This window comes from Cupressus sempervirens, chromosome 5, assembly GCF_028749045.1.
Source record: "Cupressus sempervirens isolate cs-2001-9-10 chromosome 5, ASM2874904v1, whole genome shotgun sequence".
NCBI lineage: Eukaryota > Viridiplantae > Streptophyta > Pinopsida > Cupressales > Cupressaceae > Cupressus > Cupressus sempervirens.
In genome coordinates, this window is record NC_143122.1 from 70,240,656 (window position 1) to 70,254,951 (window position 14,296).

The following is a 14,296-nucleotide window of genomic DNA, read 5'->3' on the forward strand; positions in this document are numbered from 1 at the left end:
ATAGAAATCCATATTAACACATCTCAGACCTAGTAAAACTTTCTTTGAATGAAGTAATTTTATACATTCCTCACTCATGTGCCCAATTCTATTGTGCCACAGCATTGTATTATAATCTACAGTAGCTATTTGTTCTCCTTGCTCAACTATAGCAACTGTTCCTAAATATTCATGTTTCTCTGAAAAAATTAAAGTAGAAGGAACAATATGGCCTATAAAAAATATAAGGTGCATACTTTTACACCTTTTGCTACTAGAAGAAAACCTTTTGAAACCTTCCAATTTTTATCATTAAAAGTAACTACACAACCCTCATCACTAAGTTGCTTTGCTAAAATTAAATTTCTACTCAGCCTTGGAACATGTCTTACCTCATGTATTAGCCAATGATTCTCATTCTACAACTTGATCTTAACTTTTCCCTTTCCAACAACCTAACAGGATTCATTATCCCCCAAATAAACAAGTCCAAAATTTCCTTGGACATAATCAATGAAATAACCTCTATGAGGTGTAGCATGAAATAAAGCACTAGAATCTAAAACCCATAAATCGTCAACACTTTCTAAAGACAAAAAAAAAAGCATCCTCTTTAGATTTATTACTTACCACATTTCTCTCCATCTTACTTTTCTTCTTCATATTTCTTTTGAGTCCAATAGTCTTTCTTCTTATGCCCTATTTTATCATAATACTAGTAGTCATTTGGTCCTCTCAATTGAGACCTCCTCCCCTTTGACTTTCCTCTTGATTTCTCATGATTTCTATAATCATTTCCTCTTTTATTCATTATGCCTCTACTTTGTGCATTCAAAGCACTTCCTAACCACCTGGGGATTTCCTACAAGTTTCCTCACTCAAAATGACACCGATCACATCATCATATTTTAGGGTATTAGACTGAGAAATAGAATTACTCACAGCCATTACCAAGCCATACCAGCTTTCAGAAAAAGAACACAAAATCAAGAGAGCCCTAATTTCTTCATCAAAATTAATACCCACAAAAGATAACTAACTATTAATAGTATTAAACTCATTTAAATGATCTACAATAGATCCACCTTCTACCATTTTCATATTAAATAAATACTTCATGAGAAATACCTTATTTGAAGCAGAGGGTTTTCATACAATTTTGCTAGGGTTTCCATCAACTCTTCTATCATCTTTACTTTTGTAATATTAAATGCCATTGATGGTGCCAGACATAATTGAATGCTTCCAAGTGTCTTTCTGTCTAAAAGATCCCAACAGTCATTTGACATAGATCCCTGATTCTTAGTTTTTCCTTCCAACGGCTTCCATAAATCCTTCTGATAAAGATAGTCTTCTATTTACATCTTCCATAACTAAAATTTCTCCCTATTAAACTTGTCAACCCTTAGCTCTCTCACTCAACTCTAAAACTCCCACTCAATCATGAGACTTTTCTATAAAGGATAACTGGAAAAAAAAACCTTGCTCTGATAGCAGTTGTTAGGATTTAACCACAGACAGAAATTAAAATTACATGCAAATATAAACAATATCAAAAAATAATAGATCACATAGAAAAGAACATATGACACTAAGATTTGACATAGTTCGCCCAATCCTTAGACTACATCCACAAAACAGCAAGTCCAATATTATTATGATTCAATGATTACAACCTAATTACAATATGTAATCTCTTATAGCTCAATACTGCCATAAGAACCAATTTTTGCATCACATCCTATCAACAATACCTAACCCTAAGCCCTTTTATACAAGTATTTTTCTACTTTAGGGTTAAAATTAGTTACAACATGTTGCCCATAAATTGGCAAATGGGAGCCCAAAATTTTATGCCATTGGTGAATGGTGAATGGTAGCCAAAACTTTTGTACCATTGGTGAATAGTAGACCAAAAAAAAGAATTTATGAAGTATGTGCACTGCTTCCCTAATCAGTCACCAAAAATTAACAATATGTACCAATTAAAGTTGCAACTAAGAAATTTCTCCATTAGCAGATCATAAACACGAAATCCCTTTACAACCCACACTACCAAAATCTCTATTGAATCTACAAATGAAATACAATTTACCCACCAACTCAAAATTAATTTCATAGTTAGATAATAAAGTGATTTCCATTTATAACCCACAACACCAAATGATAATCCTTTTGAGTCCACAAGAAACTTACAGAAAACCTTGATTTAGTTAAATGTGGTATATTTTTTAGCGTAAGCATACTCCCATTTTCTAAACATATAACTATACCCATAGGTTTCATCACATAATATAAAATGTGATGGATTCTTATAATAAAATTAATAAAGAAATAAATGATAACAAGAAAAATGTATATGAAAATTTAATAATGGAACTCACCTTGAGGAACTTGTGTATACTCTTTGAAAATGTGTCATCAAAAGTATTCATGTTTGTTTTTGCTTCTACATGTTTTTGCTTCTACATGTTTTTGCATGGAGCCTTCACACACCTAGTGCTCACAAATGTCTACTTAAAAATATTTTATTATTTAGATTCTAGAATATGTATGCAATTAGATCAATTTTTCTATTGTGCCAACATCTCTTTGTGTACACGCACGCACGCACGCACGCACGCACGCACGCGCACACACACACACACACACATGTATGTATATACATACATACATACATATATACATATATACATATATATACATAAATAATAATAATATATGTATTGTATTTTCATTTGCTTTACCATTTCTTGTAAGAGTGTTTCAAGGTTGGAAACCACTTCAACATCCTTTGCATAGTTTAGAGGTAATGTCATTGTGGAAGAGGCTTCTGCAAGGGAATGAGCCTTGTGAGTTAACATATAATGTCTTTGAATAGTTAAGTGCTACCTAACTATGTCCAAGGTATCTACACACTGGAGGCATACTCCACCTAATAGGTTGCCTAAATACATGTATCCATGGGATCAAGACCCTTGAACTACGCACTCTAACGAACATGTAGTTCTAGTTTCTAATTGTTTTGATGTAGTTGTGTTCCTATAACCACTGGTGAGCTTTACTCACCTAATACAACTCTTCATCATCATACACCCACTCAGGAAAATTAGGTAGTTTTCTATAATTATAATATCGTAATACCCTAGTGAAACCTTTGTGTTGTAGTTTATAGTTAATTTAAGGTTAACCTATATATGTCCTAACTCACTCCTTATATAGTTATGTTTAAAAGATGGCTTTGAAGCACATATTCCTTTTATTAAATGTAAGGTCGATTACTTGAACATCCATACGTGTATTAGCATGGTAAGTTTCTTGGAATATCATGAGATCAATCTTTAAAGCACTTGGAATGTCCTCATTACCTCCTACTACTCTCAGAGGAAGTTCATTTTCATTGCTCACAAGAAATTCATCACACAGGTACATCCAAAAATGTCTTCATTGCCTCCTGCATAAAATAAATTCAATATTACAAAATGCCCACTAAGAAATAATACTTCAAGTGAAATAAACATATGAAAAATGTGAGAGAGAAAGAGGAATCTACTTGCCAATAGGCATTGTCATTGCATCTGTAGCCATGCTACCTATTGAGTGAGTTTTTTGTTGTTTTGTTGTGTCAAGATCTCTCTATTATATAAATAAATGCATACATATACATATGTATATATTTATATATGTATATATGTATATACATACCTATATACATATACAAAAATCACAAGGGCACAATAATGAAATGCAACGATCATAAGGGCACGATAACAAAATCATAGGTCTCCATTGATCACCACAATCCACAAGATCTATATATATACATGCATACATCCATACATAGATACACACCTGTGTGTGTGTGTATGTATATACATGTGTGTGTGTGTGTGTATACATACATGTCCATACATACATATATATTCACATACACACATACATGCATACATACATTTGCATATGCAATTTTATCACCTTAGAAATTTGTATTTGATCCTGCTAGCTAGGAACAGTTGAGTGTTCATTTTATTGTACCTAATCTGATGATATTTCTATAGAAATTTGTAATCAACCCAACTAATCTGCAACTAGACCAATTTAACTAGGTTATGGCTTGTTTCTTTCTAAAAATATCTGCTATGATATGTTTTTCTAAAATTTCTTATGAACTCTACCCATTTTTCCTAGTCTACATTATTTTTGTGTAGGATCTTTAGCTAAGTCACTTAGAACAGGTTGAGTGAGTTTTATTATTTAATTATTTGGATTTTGGAATATGTATGCAGTTGGATCAATTTTTCTATTGTGGCAAATATGTAATAAGCACCTTAAAAAAGATCTCTCTATATATATAAAGACTGCAAGTTGTGCAATTTTTCATGTATTGCATCTACATTTTCTTTTCCACTACTTATAAGAGGGTTTCAAGGTTGGGAATGTGCTTCATGTGTGGCATTCAAGTGATGTATCTGCATATGCAATTTTATAACCTTGGAAAACTATATTTGGTCCTTCTAGCTAGGAATAGTTGATTGTTCATTTTATCATACTTAATCTAATGATAGTTCTATAGGAATTTGTAATCAACCTAGCTATTCAACAACTAGACCAGCTCAAGCATGTGCTATTCCCATTTATCATATGGTTGCAATATTGGAGGCAGTATTTTTTTCAAAGTGGTAGTTATTTTTGTATCATTGGCTTTATTCAAGTCCTGATTTTAATGAAGTAACAAAGTGGTTTTAGGGTGGAAAGGATTGTATAATGACAAGGAAACTTAAAAACTTGAATGTTGAAATGTTGAAATGAAAGCTATCAAGGATCAGACACCTATGCCAGAGTTACAACACAATGTGAAGTTGATTTTAAATATAAACAAAAAAGAAAACACGGCATAAAGCATTCCTCATTTTCTTTGATTGTGGAGATTTGCATGCAAAATAGGGTGGAGAGCTCTAAACAAGAGTGGAGAGCTCTGAACATTGTCATGCCCTTATCATTGGTGCATTTCATTGTTTTGATATTTGCATTTTATTATCGTGCCCTTGGTAGAGATCAGTGGAGATCTACAATTTTGTTGTCATGTCCTTGTAATCATTCCATTTCATTCCCATTCCCTTATGATCTCTATATTTCATTGCCATGCCCTTGTGATCTTGGTGCCCTTGCTTTGAAATTTTGTTGTTGTATCATACCCTTATGATCTTTGTACCCTTTGCACTACAACATTTGGGGACAAATTACAATGGCAATTTATGACAGCGGTGTAATTTGTGATGTATTCAAACCCAAATGTAGTAGTGCTCTGTGATTTTCTTCAAGGGGAGAAGAGCTACCTATGTAAATATTCTTTTTTTTTTCCTTCTAAACATGTACCTCTTTATATTTCCCCTAGTAGATGATTATAAAAGCTTACCTTTATGTATATGTATGTGTATATATACATACATAGACACATGTGTGTGTGTCTATGTATGTATGTATGTATGTATAGAGAAGCTCATCTTTATGTAAGTGTATGTGTATATATACATGTATACACACACATATGTGTGTGTCTATGAGGCCTTGCTCTGACCCATCGTAGCATAGTGATACATTATTATTTTGATACTCATGACTTGATATCTTGAGACACTATCAGATACACTAAAAATTATTATGTTATCTTATGTTGTGTGATGTTTTACTTTCAAATATTTGATTTCATCATTTAATGCTTTATGAACATGTATACTAATGAAGTAAGTGAATGTAGAATTAACACTTTGATTATGCAATTTTAATGATTGAGAATATGAGTAGAACGAGATAAACAACTGATTATTTGAAAGATGGATGTTTAATTTATGTGATTCCCTTATACATTATATACATATATGCATGTGATTTTCTTGAGCTACTAATGTATGCAATGAGTGTGCAGGATATTTTAGTTAAGAAATCTAACAGAGAAATGAAATTGAACCCTCTGTACCATTTGTGGAAACTAGGGTTAAATCTAATGAAGGATACAAACCCTATTGTTCATATTTTATTTGTATTGTGAGTTGAATGAATGTATCATTATCAGTAAATGTTAATGTTTCGTAATAGTGTTTTTATAGTGCTACTTGACACTTGTGAATTGTATATGCATTCTAACATGATAGTTAGGGTTAACCAAGTAATCTAAAGATCTAAGTTGGACTAGGTTAGTGACCCTTTTTCTAATCAAATTAGTAATCAATATTAATTACGTCTAATCTGAATTAGTGTTTAATTTGCATTTTGAAAGTTGTTAGATAGTCCTAAAAAATTTCTAGCTATTGATAGGTCCCTAATTAATCCTAAAGGCCTAAAATCATGAAATCTAAGTACCCAAGGGGTATGGGTATGGGTTGGGGGCATTTTCCACCCTCTTAGCCCCTTTTGTTGACTTTTATGGTCACTCAAAAATCCCATTTTTGCTTTATTGCGAAAATTGATAATTTTCATCATGAGTTGGATGACTTTAATTGCACCTTGAGATTAGCCTTAGGTCTAGTTGAGTTAGAAGCCTTTAGAACTTTTGGGTAAGTGGGGGAGTTATTGCATTTTAGAGGTGGTTGAGTTTAGGATCTTATTTAGAGGCAATTTTGAGAGGGTTTTGAGTGTTCAACCAACCTCTAGTTTTAGAGTGCAATTCAAAATTAAAAGAGAAGGAGAGGAAAGAAAGCTCATCTCAAATTTGTTCATTTGCCATAACCTAATTTTTGAAGGTGGGAATACTTCACCTCATTTTTTTCACATTGTGCTTCATGTTTCAGTTTTATTGTTTATGTATGTTCATGCTTGTGTTGAGTATGTTGGGAGGGATTGAAATAGATTTTCTTAAATGCTTTTTTCCTTTATTTTATTTTTCTTTGAATTTCAAAGGGATTGTATGGGTGTATTGGCATTACTTACCTTCAGATAGGGCAGAAGTGGCCATGTATGGAGGAAGGTCTTTAATTGGACTCTGACAGTGTAGAGTCTCTTTTTAGGACGAGAAGAGGGAGAGAGGGTAGGGTGTTATGGGCCCCTACTCATCAACACAAACCATGTATGAGTTTTGGAATGTAAGAATGGAAGAACGAAAGTTCTTGAGTTTTAGCCCTAAAAGGGCACCTATTTTGGTGTTGTGTCTGACATCTCCTGTTGGAAAAATCCACCTTCTCCCTAGTTTGGTTCAATGATGAACCTATTGTGTAAACCCGAGATGGGAGTGAATGTTTGATTTTGTCTACATGTTATGATTGATTGTCTCCTAGTTAGTTTGCATTCTCTCCACGATCACCGTGATGTATTGTAGAATTCAAAATGGATCCCTTGTTAAGGACCAAGAAGGAAATTCAAAAATGGTTAATGAATTTCAGTTATGTTGGGAGATTTCTCCTCGGGATTGAAATCCTATGTAAAAATGTATTCAAACTTATTGTTGAATTGGCAAAAATGTCAGGTTTCTTCCTAGTTCTTTCCCGGCGGAGCCTTTGAATCAGGTGCTCAATAATAATAAAAATTGATTGAGTAATATCATTGCTTATGAGATTCTTGTATTTTCAGTTATATGCACATGTGTATTGAAAAGTGGATAAACGGTAATGTTCAATTATGCAAATTTCAAGTTCAAATATGTTAAGAAAAAAAATATGTTATGTTTGGAACTTCAATTCATTTTCATGATTATTGAGAGACAAAATAATAATCTTACATTGTTGTTAAAATAAATTATTCAATCCCTTGGTTTAACTAGGCATTTGGTAATTCCAATTAGAAAGGAAAAATATAAACCCCCTTGCTATGAAAATAAATTGTTTGGAAAATTTCATACTTAGACAAAAAAAAATGACCTTCAAAAAAAATGTGTTCCTAGGAGTGGAAAAAAAACCCTCTGGATTTTGTATGGGCAAATAATTTATTCATGTTGTAACAGAGAATATTCTCTGTGGATTCTTTATTTTAAAATTTAAATTCAAAAAAATAGAGAAAGAAAATACCTTTTAATAATCTAAATATCCTAAATATTTTCTTAAGAATATCCCAATCCCACCAAATAAACTTTTAACAATAACTACCCCCTCTTGCATATTCCTAGGCGACAACTTTCAAGGGACAGATTTGATTTTAAACCAAAGTCAAGGAATTTAATGGTGATATAATCCCCTGTACCTCCCACCAAACTTGCAGTCCAAGTGTACCCATGTGATTTAACAAGGAAAGTGGCAAGTTGAAGTGGGTTTTTAAAAAAAATGCAAATGTTTGTTTAAAAAAAGTTTTCAAACCCTTACCTTTTCATCACCTAGCACAGGAGTCTTTCTTACACGTGGAAAGGGGGAGGGGGGGGGACAAGACCTATGTTAATGCAGGCTTGGGCAGCATGGGAGTACGTGGAGTGGGTGGGAATTAGTGGTAAGGCTTGGGTTAGTTTAGGATTTGATATTTTTGTTTTAGTTAGTATTATTGTGGGGAGTTTAGTAGGTTTGTTCAGTATTAGCTTAAGTTAGTATTAATGTAGTCTAGTTAGATATTTAGAATGTTAGTGGGGTGTTAAGGAAAGTTGTTATTATTGTTTAGTTAGTATTTTATATTAAGTTTTTTTTTAGTTGCATAAAGTAATTTGTTTATTTAGAATTTAGTTTTAATTAAATTAGCTTTTAATTTAGTGTGTTTTTAATTAAATATTTTATGGAATTGGTTAGTAAAGTTGTTATTAGTGTTTAATGATTTTAGAATTTAGTTAAATATTTTTTTAAAATTAGTTAGTTAGTTTAGTTTTTATGTAAGTTAATTATTATGTTTTAAATATAAATTATCTTAGTATAATTTAGTTTAGATGTTAGTTTGGTTAATTTTAGATATATTATTATTATCATTATTATTAATATTTTAATAGATCATGAATTTAAATGAGTTAAGTAGATATGAGAGATTAGTAAATGTTAAGGGAAAAAGTTGACAAAGATAGTCTATGTTATTTTAGATTTTTTTAAATTTTTATTTGTTACATAATGAAAATTAGTATACTTTAAAGTTAGATAGGTAGTGTACTTTATTTTAAGTAATTTGAAATTAGTAATAGAATATGATAGTAATAAGTGTAAAGTTGATATTAAGTTGTTGTGAAAGATTATAAAGTTATGTTAGTCAATTTATTTAATCTTAAGATAATTAGATTTGTATTTACTTATATTATTATCTGAATGATTTAAATGTATTATTCATTAATATTTTAAAAGTAAATAAAGTGACAATGCATTAGACCTTTTTATTAAATGAAATTGGAATCTTTGATTTAATTGATCGATTCAATAATGAAAGTTTAAATTTAATGAATTATTCCTACTCATGAGTATGAAACCAAATGGAATGTCAATGTGTTGTTTTAGGGACCTATTTTTGTCTACCTTGTACCTTCCACTTTAATTTATGAAAACAAACATATCAAACTTAGTGGTGTTATTAATCTTTAAAAAAAAAATTACGTGTGTTTTTGCCCTCGTATTTTGGGCTTGACAGTGTCTATGTATGTATGTGTGTATATATATAGAGATCTCTTTGTTTATATACATACATAGACACACGTATGTGTATGTATGTATGTATGTATATAGAGAGATAGATCTCAAGGGCATGGCAATGAGAAGCAGAGATACATATATACATACATACATACATACATACATCTCCATATGCAATTTTATCACTTTGGAAAATTGTATTTGATCTTTACTCAATCACCAAGAGATAATATAATCTATAAGTACAAATTTCTACATACTTAGTTTAGTATGAATAGTTTCAATTGAATTCATATAAGCAGAGTGAGTCTACTCATGATGATAATGGTTGCATGTATTGGGTCTTTAGATGAGAGAGACTTACAAAAGATTAGATGTTGTTTATGGATATGGGATGATTCATTTGTGATGCCAATATATCCTCCTCCATATTGAATTTCTATATCATCATATTGCTAGATACAAATCACTGGACTTGGTCTTCTAAAATGGTGTGAGCTACTCAGAATTGTCAAGCTTGAATCGTTGAATTGTACATTCAAATTGATGAACCAACATTTTGAATCACTAGTTCTATGTTTAGAACTTTTGGCCCTTGAAATGTGAGCTTTGATTTTTATTTATGGTCCATGGACTATTATGAACCAAAATACACCTAAATATTCTTGGAGACATTTGAAAGCATCTACACAAATTGATATGAATCATTCAATCTAAATTGCAAATTCTTTGAATCTCAATACTCTGATCCAAGCTAAGAGATTTCTAAACATTGAAACCACTAAATTGCCTAGGACACTAAACATATCAAACATATGAACCTCCTTGAACCAATGGAACCATTTTGAAATAGGTTTAATGCAATTCAAAACCTAAGAGGGACTAAGATATAAACCTTAAACAAGGGTTGCATGCTATGGTGGGGTTGGAGGAAGATGGTTGTGTGAATGGCTGATATGGAAAGTTTTAGGGGTGTCAGTTGCAAGTAGTTTCATTAATTCGATAAGGCAATCAACTTTGGAAGCAAGATGATCAAAATTGGCATGTCCATCATTATGATAGATGTCTCTATCTCAGAATAGAACATTACCTAAAATAACAAGAAATAAATTATTAAATGTATGGAAAATTATAACATTCACCTATAATATTTTTGAAGGACAACAATATAATTAAAATATAATTTGGTGGAAAAATCCATGAGCTATGTGGCTTCACATTGTGGCTATTCCACTATCTAGTAGTGGAAACTCTTCATGTTAAATATGAAGATCTTGAAATTAAAAAAGATAACTATCAGATATCTATATTTTTTTTTTAATAATAACAAATATATAGTCTAATTTTAAGAAAAATAATAGTCTTAAATGTATATGATTAAAAAAAAATTAAAAATGAGTACTAGTTGTAGCTATATAATTCTAGTATTATTGATTATATTTAACAAAATGTTCAATAAAACAAGCATAAAGTAACATAAATGGATCATTTTCTTGATCCTATTATGACTTAATGCGAATGCATCTAATCATTACTTGGACGATATTATGCATGAGTTACTCAATCACCAAGAGATAATATAATCTGTAAGTACATATTTCGGTATACTTAGTTTGGTATGAATAATTATGATTGAATGCAAGGATAATTGCTTATGTGAATTCAAGACATGAATGATTAATTTAATTTAGCAAAATTACTATGCAAGTGTTTATGTATGCATGTAAAATAGTTCACATAGTGAACTGATATACATACATACATGCACATATGCATACAATCATCATAATCATTTATCCTTGAATCTGACCAAAGCTATTATATATGAACAAGAGATACATGTTTAGAAGGAAAAAAGAAAACATTACATAGGTACCTCTTCTCCCCTTGAAGAAAATCCCAGATCAAGGGTATGGAGATCATGAGGGCACAACATGGCAATGAAATGCAACGATCACAAGGGGACAGTAACAAAGTCCTATATCTCCACTGATCTCCACCAACATTTAGAGCTCTCTACCCTTGTTTGGAGCTCTCCACCCTCTTTCACGTGCAACTCTCCACAATCAATCAAAACAAATGGGTAATGATAAATGTTGTGTTTTCTTTTCTTTTTTGTTTATAATCCATAATACATAATCAACGAGATCTCTCTCTATATATATATACATACATACATATATATATATATACACATAAATATATACATGCATACATGAAAACAACAATGCACTTTCTAAGAGTTTACAATTATTCAATAAAATTAATGTTTTACAAGATAATGCACCTGAAGAACTATTAGCTCAAAAGTAAGAACATGGTGTTGAAATAGTACAAAAAGTGCTTGACTTAACTAGAGGTAGATATTTATAAGTTTGATAATCAAAATGTAAGGCAGGAGAGTGAAGGAGAAGGAGGGGCTTTAGAAAGAGAAGGAGAAGGAGCGGCTTTAGAAAGAGACTATACAATAGAAACAATAGCTAGATAACATAGAGAATATTATGGAAGCCACTGGATAGAATCCTGGAAAGTGTCGTGGTAGGTACTATGACATTGGAAACGCCAATTAAATTGGTCTAGTTGTTATTAGTTGGGTTGATTATTTCATTCTTATATGGTCCAATGGTAATGTTAATTATTATTTTGATATTCATGAAAATATTATTATTATTTCTTATAATATATACATACATACATGAAACAAATAATGCACTTTATAAAAGTTTACAATTGTTCAACAAAATTAATGTTTTACAAGAAAATGCACCTAAAGAATTGTTAGTTCATAAACAAGAACATGGTGTTCAAATAGTACAGAAAGTGCTTGACATGAGAGGTTTGCAAGTGAGGGTGTTGACCTAATCTGATGATAGTTTTATAGAAATCCATAATCAACCTAGCTAATCAGCAACTAGACCCATTTAACTGGGTTATGGCTAGTTTCTTTCTAAAAATATCTGCTATGATATGTTTTATAAAATTTCTTGCAAACTCTGCCCATTTTTCTTGGTTTGCATTATTTTTGTGGAGGATCTTGAGGTAAGTCACTTAGCATGAGTTGAGTGAATTTTATTATTTTATTATTTGAATTCTAGAATATATATGTAGCTGGATGAAATTTTGTGTTGTGTTAAGATGTAATAAGCACCTTTAAAAAGATCTCTAAATACACATGTTTAGAATGAAATACAAAGAGATGCCTATTTAGAAGGAAAAGAAACCAACATTTACATAGCTCCCTTGGAAAAAATCATAGAACTAGAGAATGATAATGAAATCATAGAGCAAGGACACAACACAGCAATGAAATTATAAAGAAAGGACACAAAGATTACAAGGGTGCAACATGCAAACAAAATTGTAGAGAAAAGGCACAACAAAGAAATTGTAGAGCAAGGGCATGGCAAAGAAATCATAGAGCAAGGGCATGGAAATGAAATGCAGAGATCACAAGGGCATGGCAACCAAATCACAGAGCAAGGGCACAACAATGAAATGAAGAGATACATAGCAATGAAATCACAAAGCAAGGGTAGGGCAATGAAATACAGAGATCACAACAACAAAATGTACCAATGATAAGGGCACAAAAATGTTCAAAGCTCTCCACCCTCGTTCAGAGCTCTCCACCCTCTTTCACATGGAGCTCTCCACAATCAAAAAAAATGGGGAATGATTTATATCATTTTTTTCCTTTTTTTTGTTTATACTAACATGGGTGTCACAATTACAATGCAAATGTCAGTACTGCAATGGTGTCAAGGACAATTGTAAAAAAATGAAAATCACCACAAATTACACTATTGTTGCAAATTGTCATCACAATTTGACTCCAAATGTTGTGGTGACACTAGCTACAAATGTGGAGATAAGTAATGTAATGTGATCATTAATGGTGGAATCATTTACAATCTAGTGTCACAAAAGATGGTCACAAAGTTAAATCTCAAGAGGTAGAATGGATCTATGCCATATTGCATGGGTGTAAGATGACCACAAGGTCATGGTCAATGAGTAGTGCCTAGTAAATTTCAATATTTCAAGCTACCACGATGAGGTGTTTTGTGATATCATACCTATGAACATTTTTCATAAGTTTCTAGTTAGGTTGTGGAAGTTTAGCAGGCATGTTGTACATGATGGGCATCTAAATATCTACACTCTATCAAAGGATGGAGTGAAACATAAGTTAAATTCATTGAAGGGAAAAGAAGAAAACATATGTAGTGCTACCAGAATATGTTTTGTTGATGGAAATTAGTTTCTTGAGGGTATGATGCATGAGCATGTATTTTTCCATAATTCCAAAAGATGGTAAAAAAGAAGTAGAGGAGGTACCTACATATGTTTCAAATTTATTGGAAGAATTTCCAAATATTATATCATATAATGTACCTGGTGGATTACCCCCAATAAGGACTTGATTCCAAGAGCCACTTTTCCAAACAAGGAGATGCACATAATGACACCAACCAAAAATAAAGAGTTGAATAGACAAGTTCATGAGTTGTTGTAGAAGAGGTTAATTCTAGAGAGTTTGAGTTCATACGTTGTACCAAAAGTATTAGCACCTAAAAAGAATGGAGAAAAGAGGATGTGTATAGATTCTTCAGATATCAATAAGATCACAATCAATAAAAATTTTGATTGCAATGAATGGATGATATTATGGACTGTTTGAGTAGAGTTGTGTATTTCACAAAGATAAATTTGAAGAGTGGTAGGTACCATCAGATTCACATTAGAGAAGGAAATAATTGGAAGATTTCCTTCCAGATAAGGGAAGGATTGTACGAGTG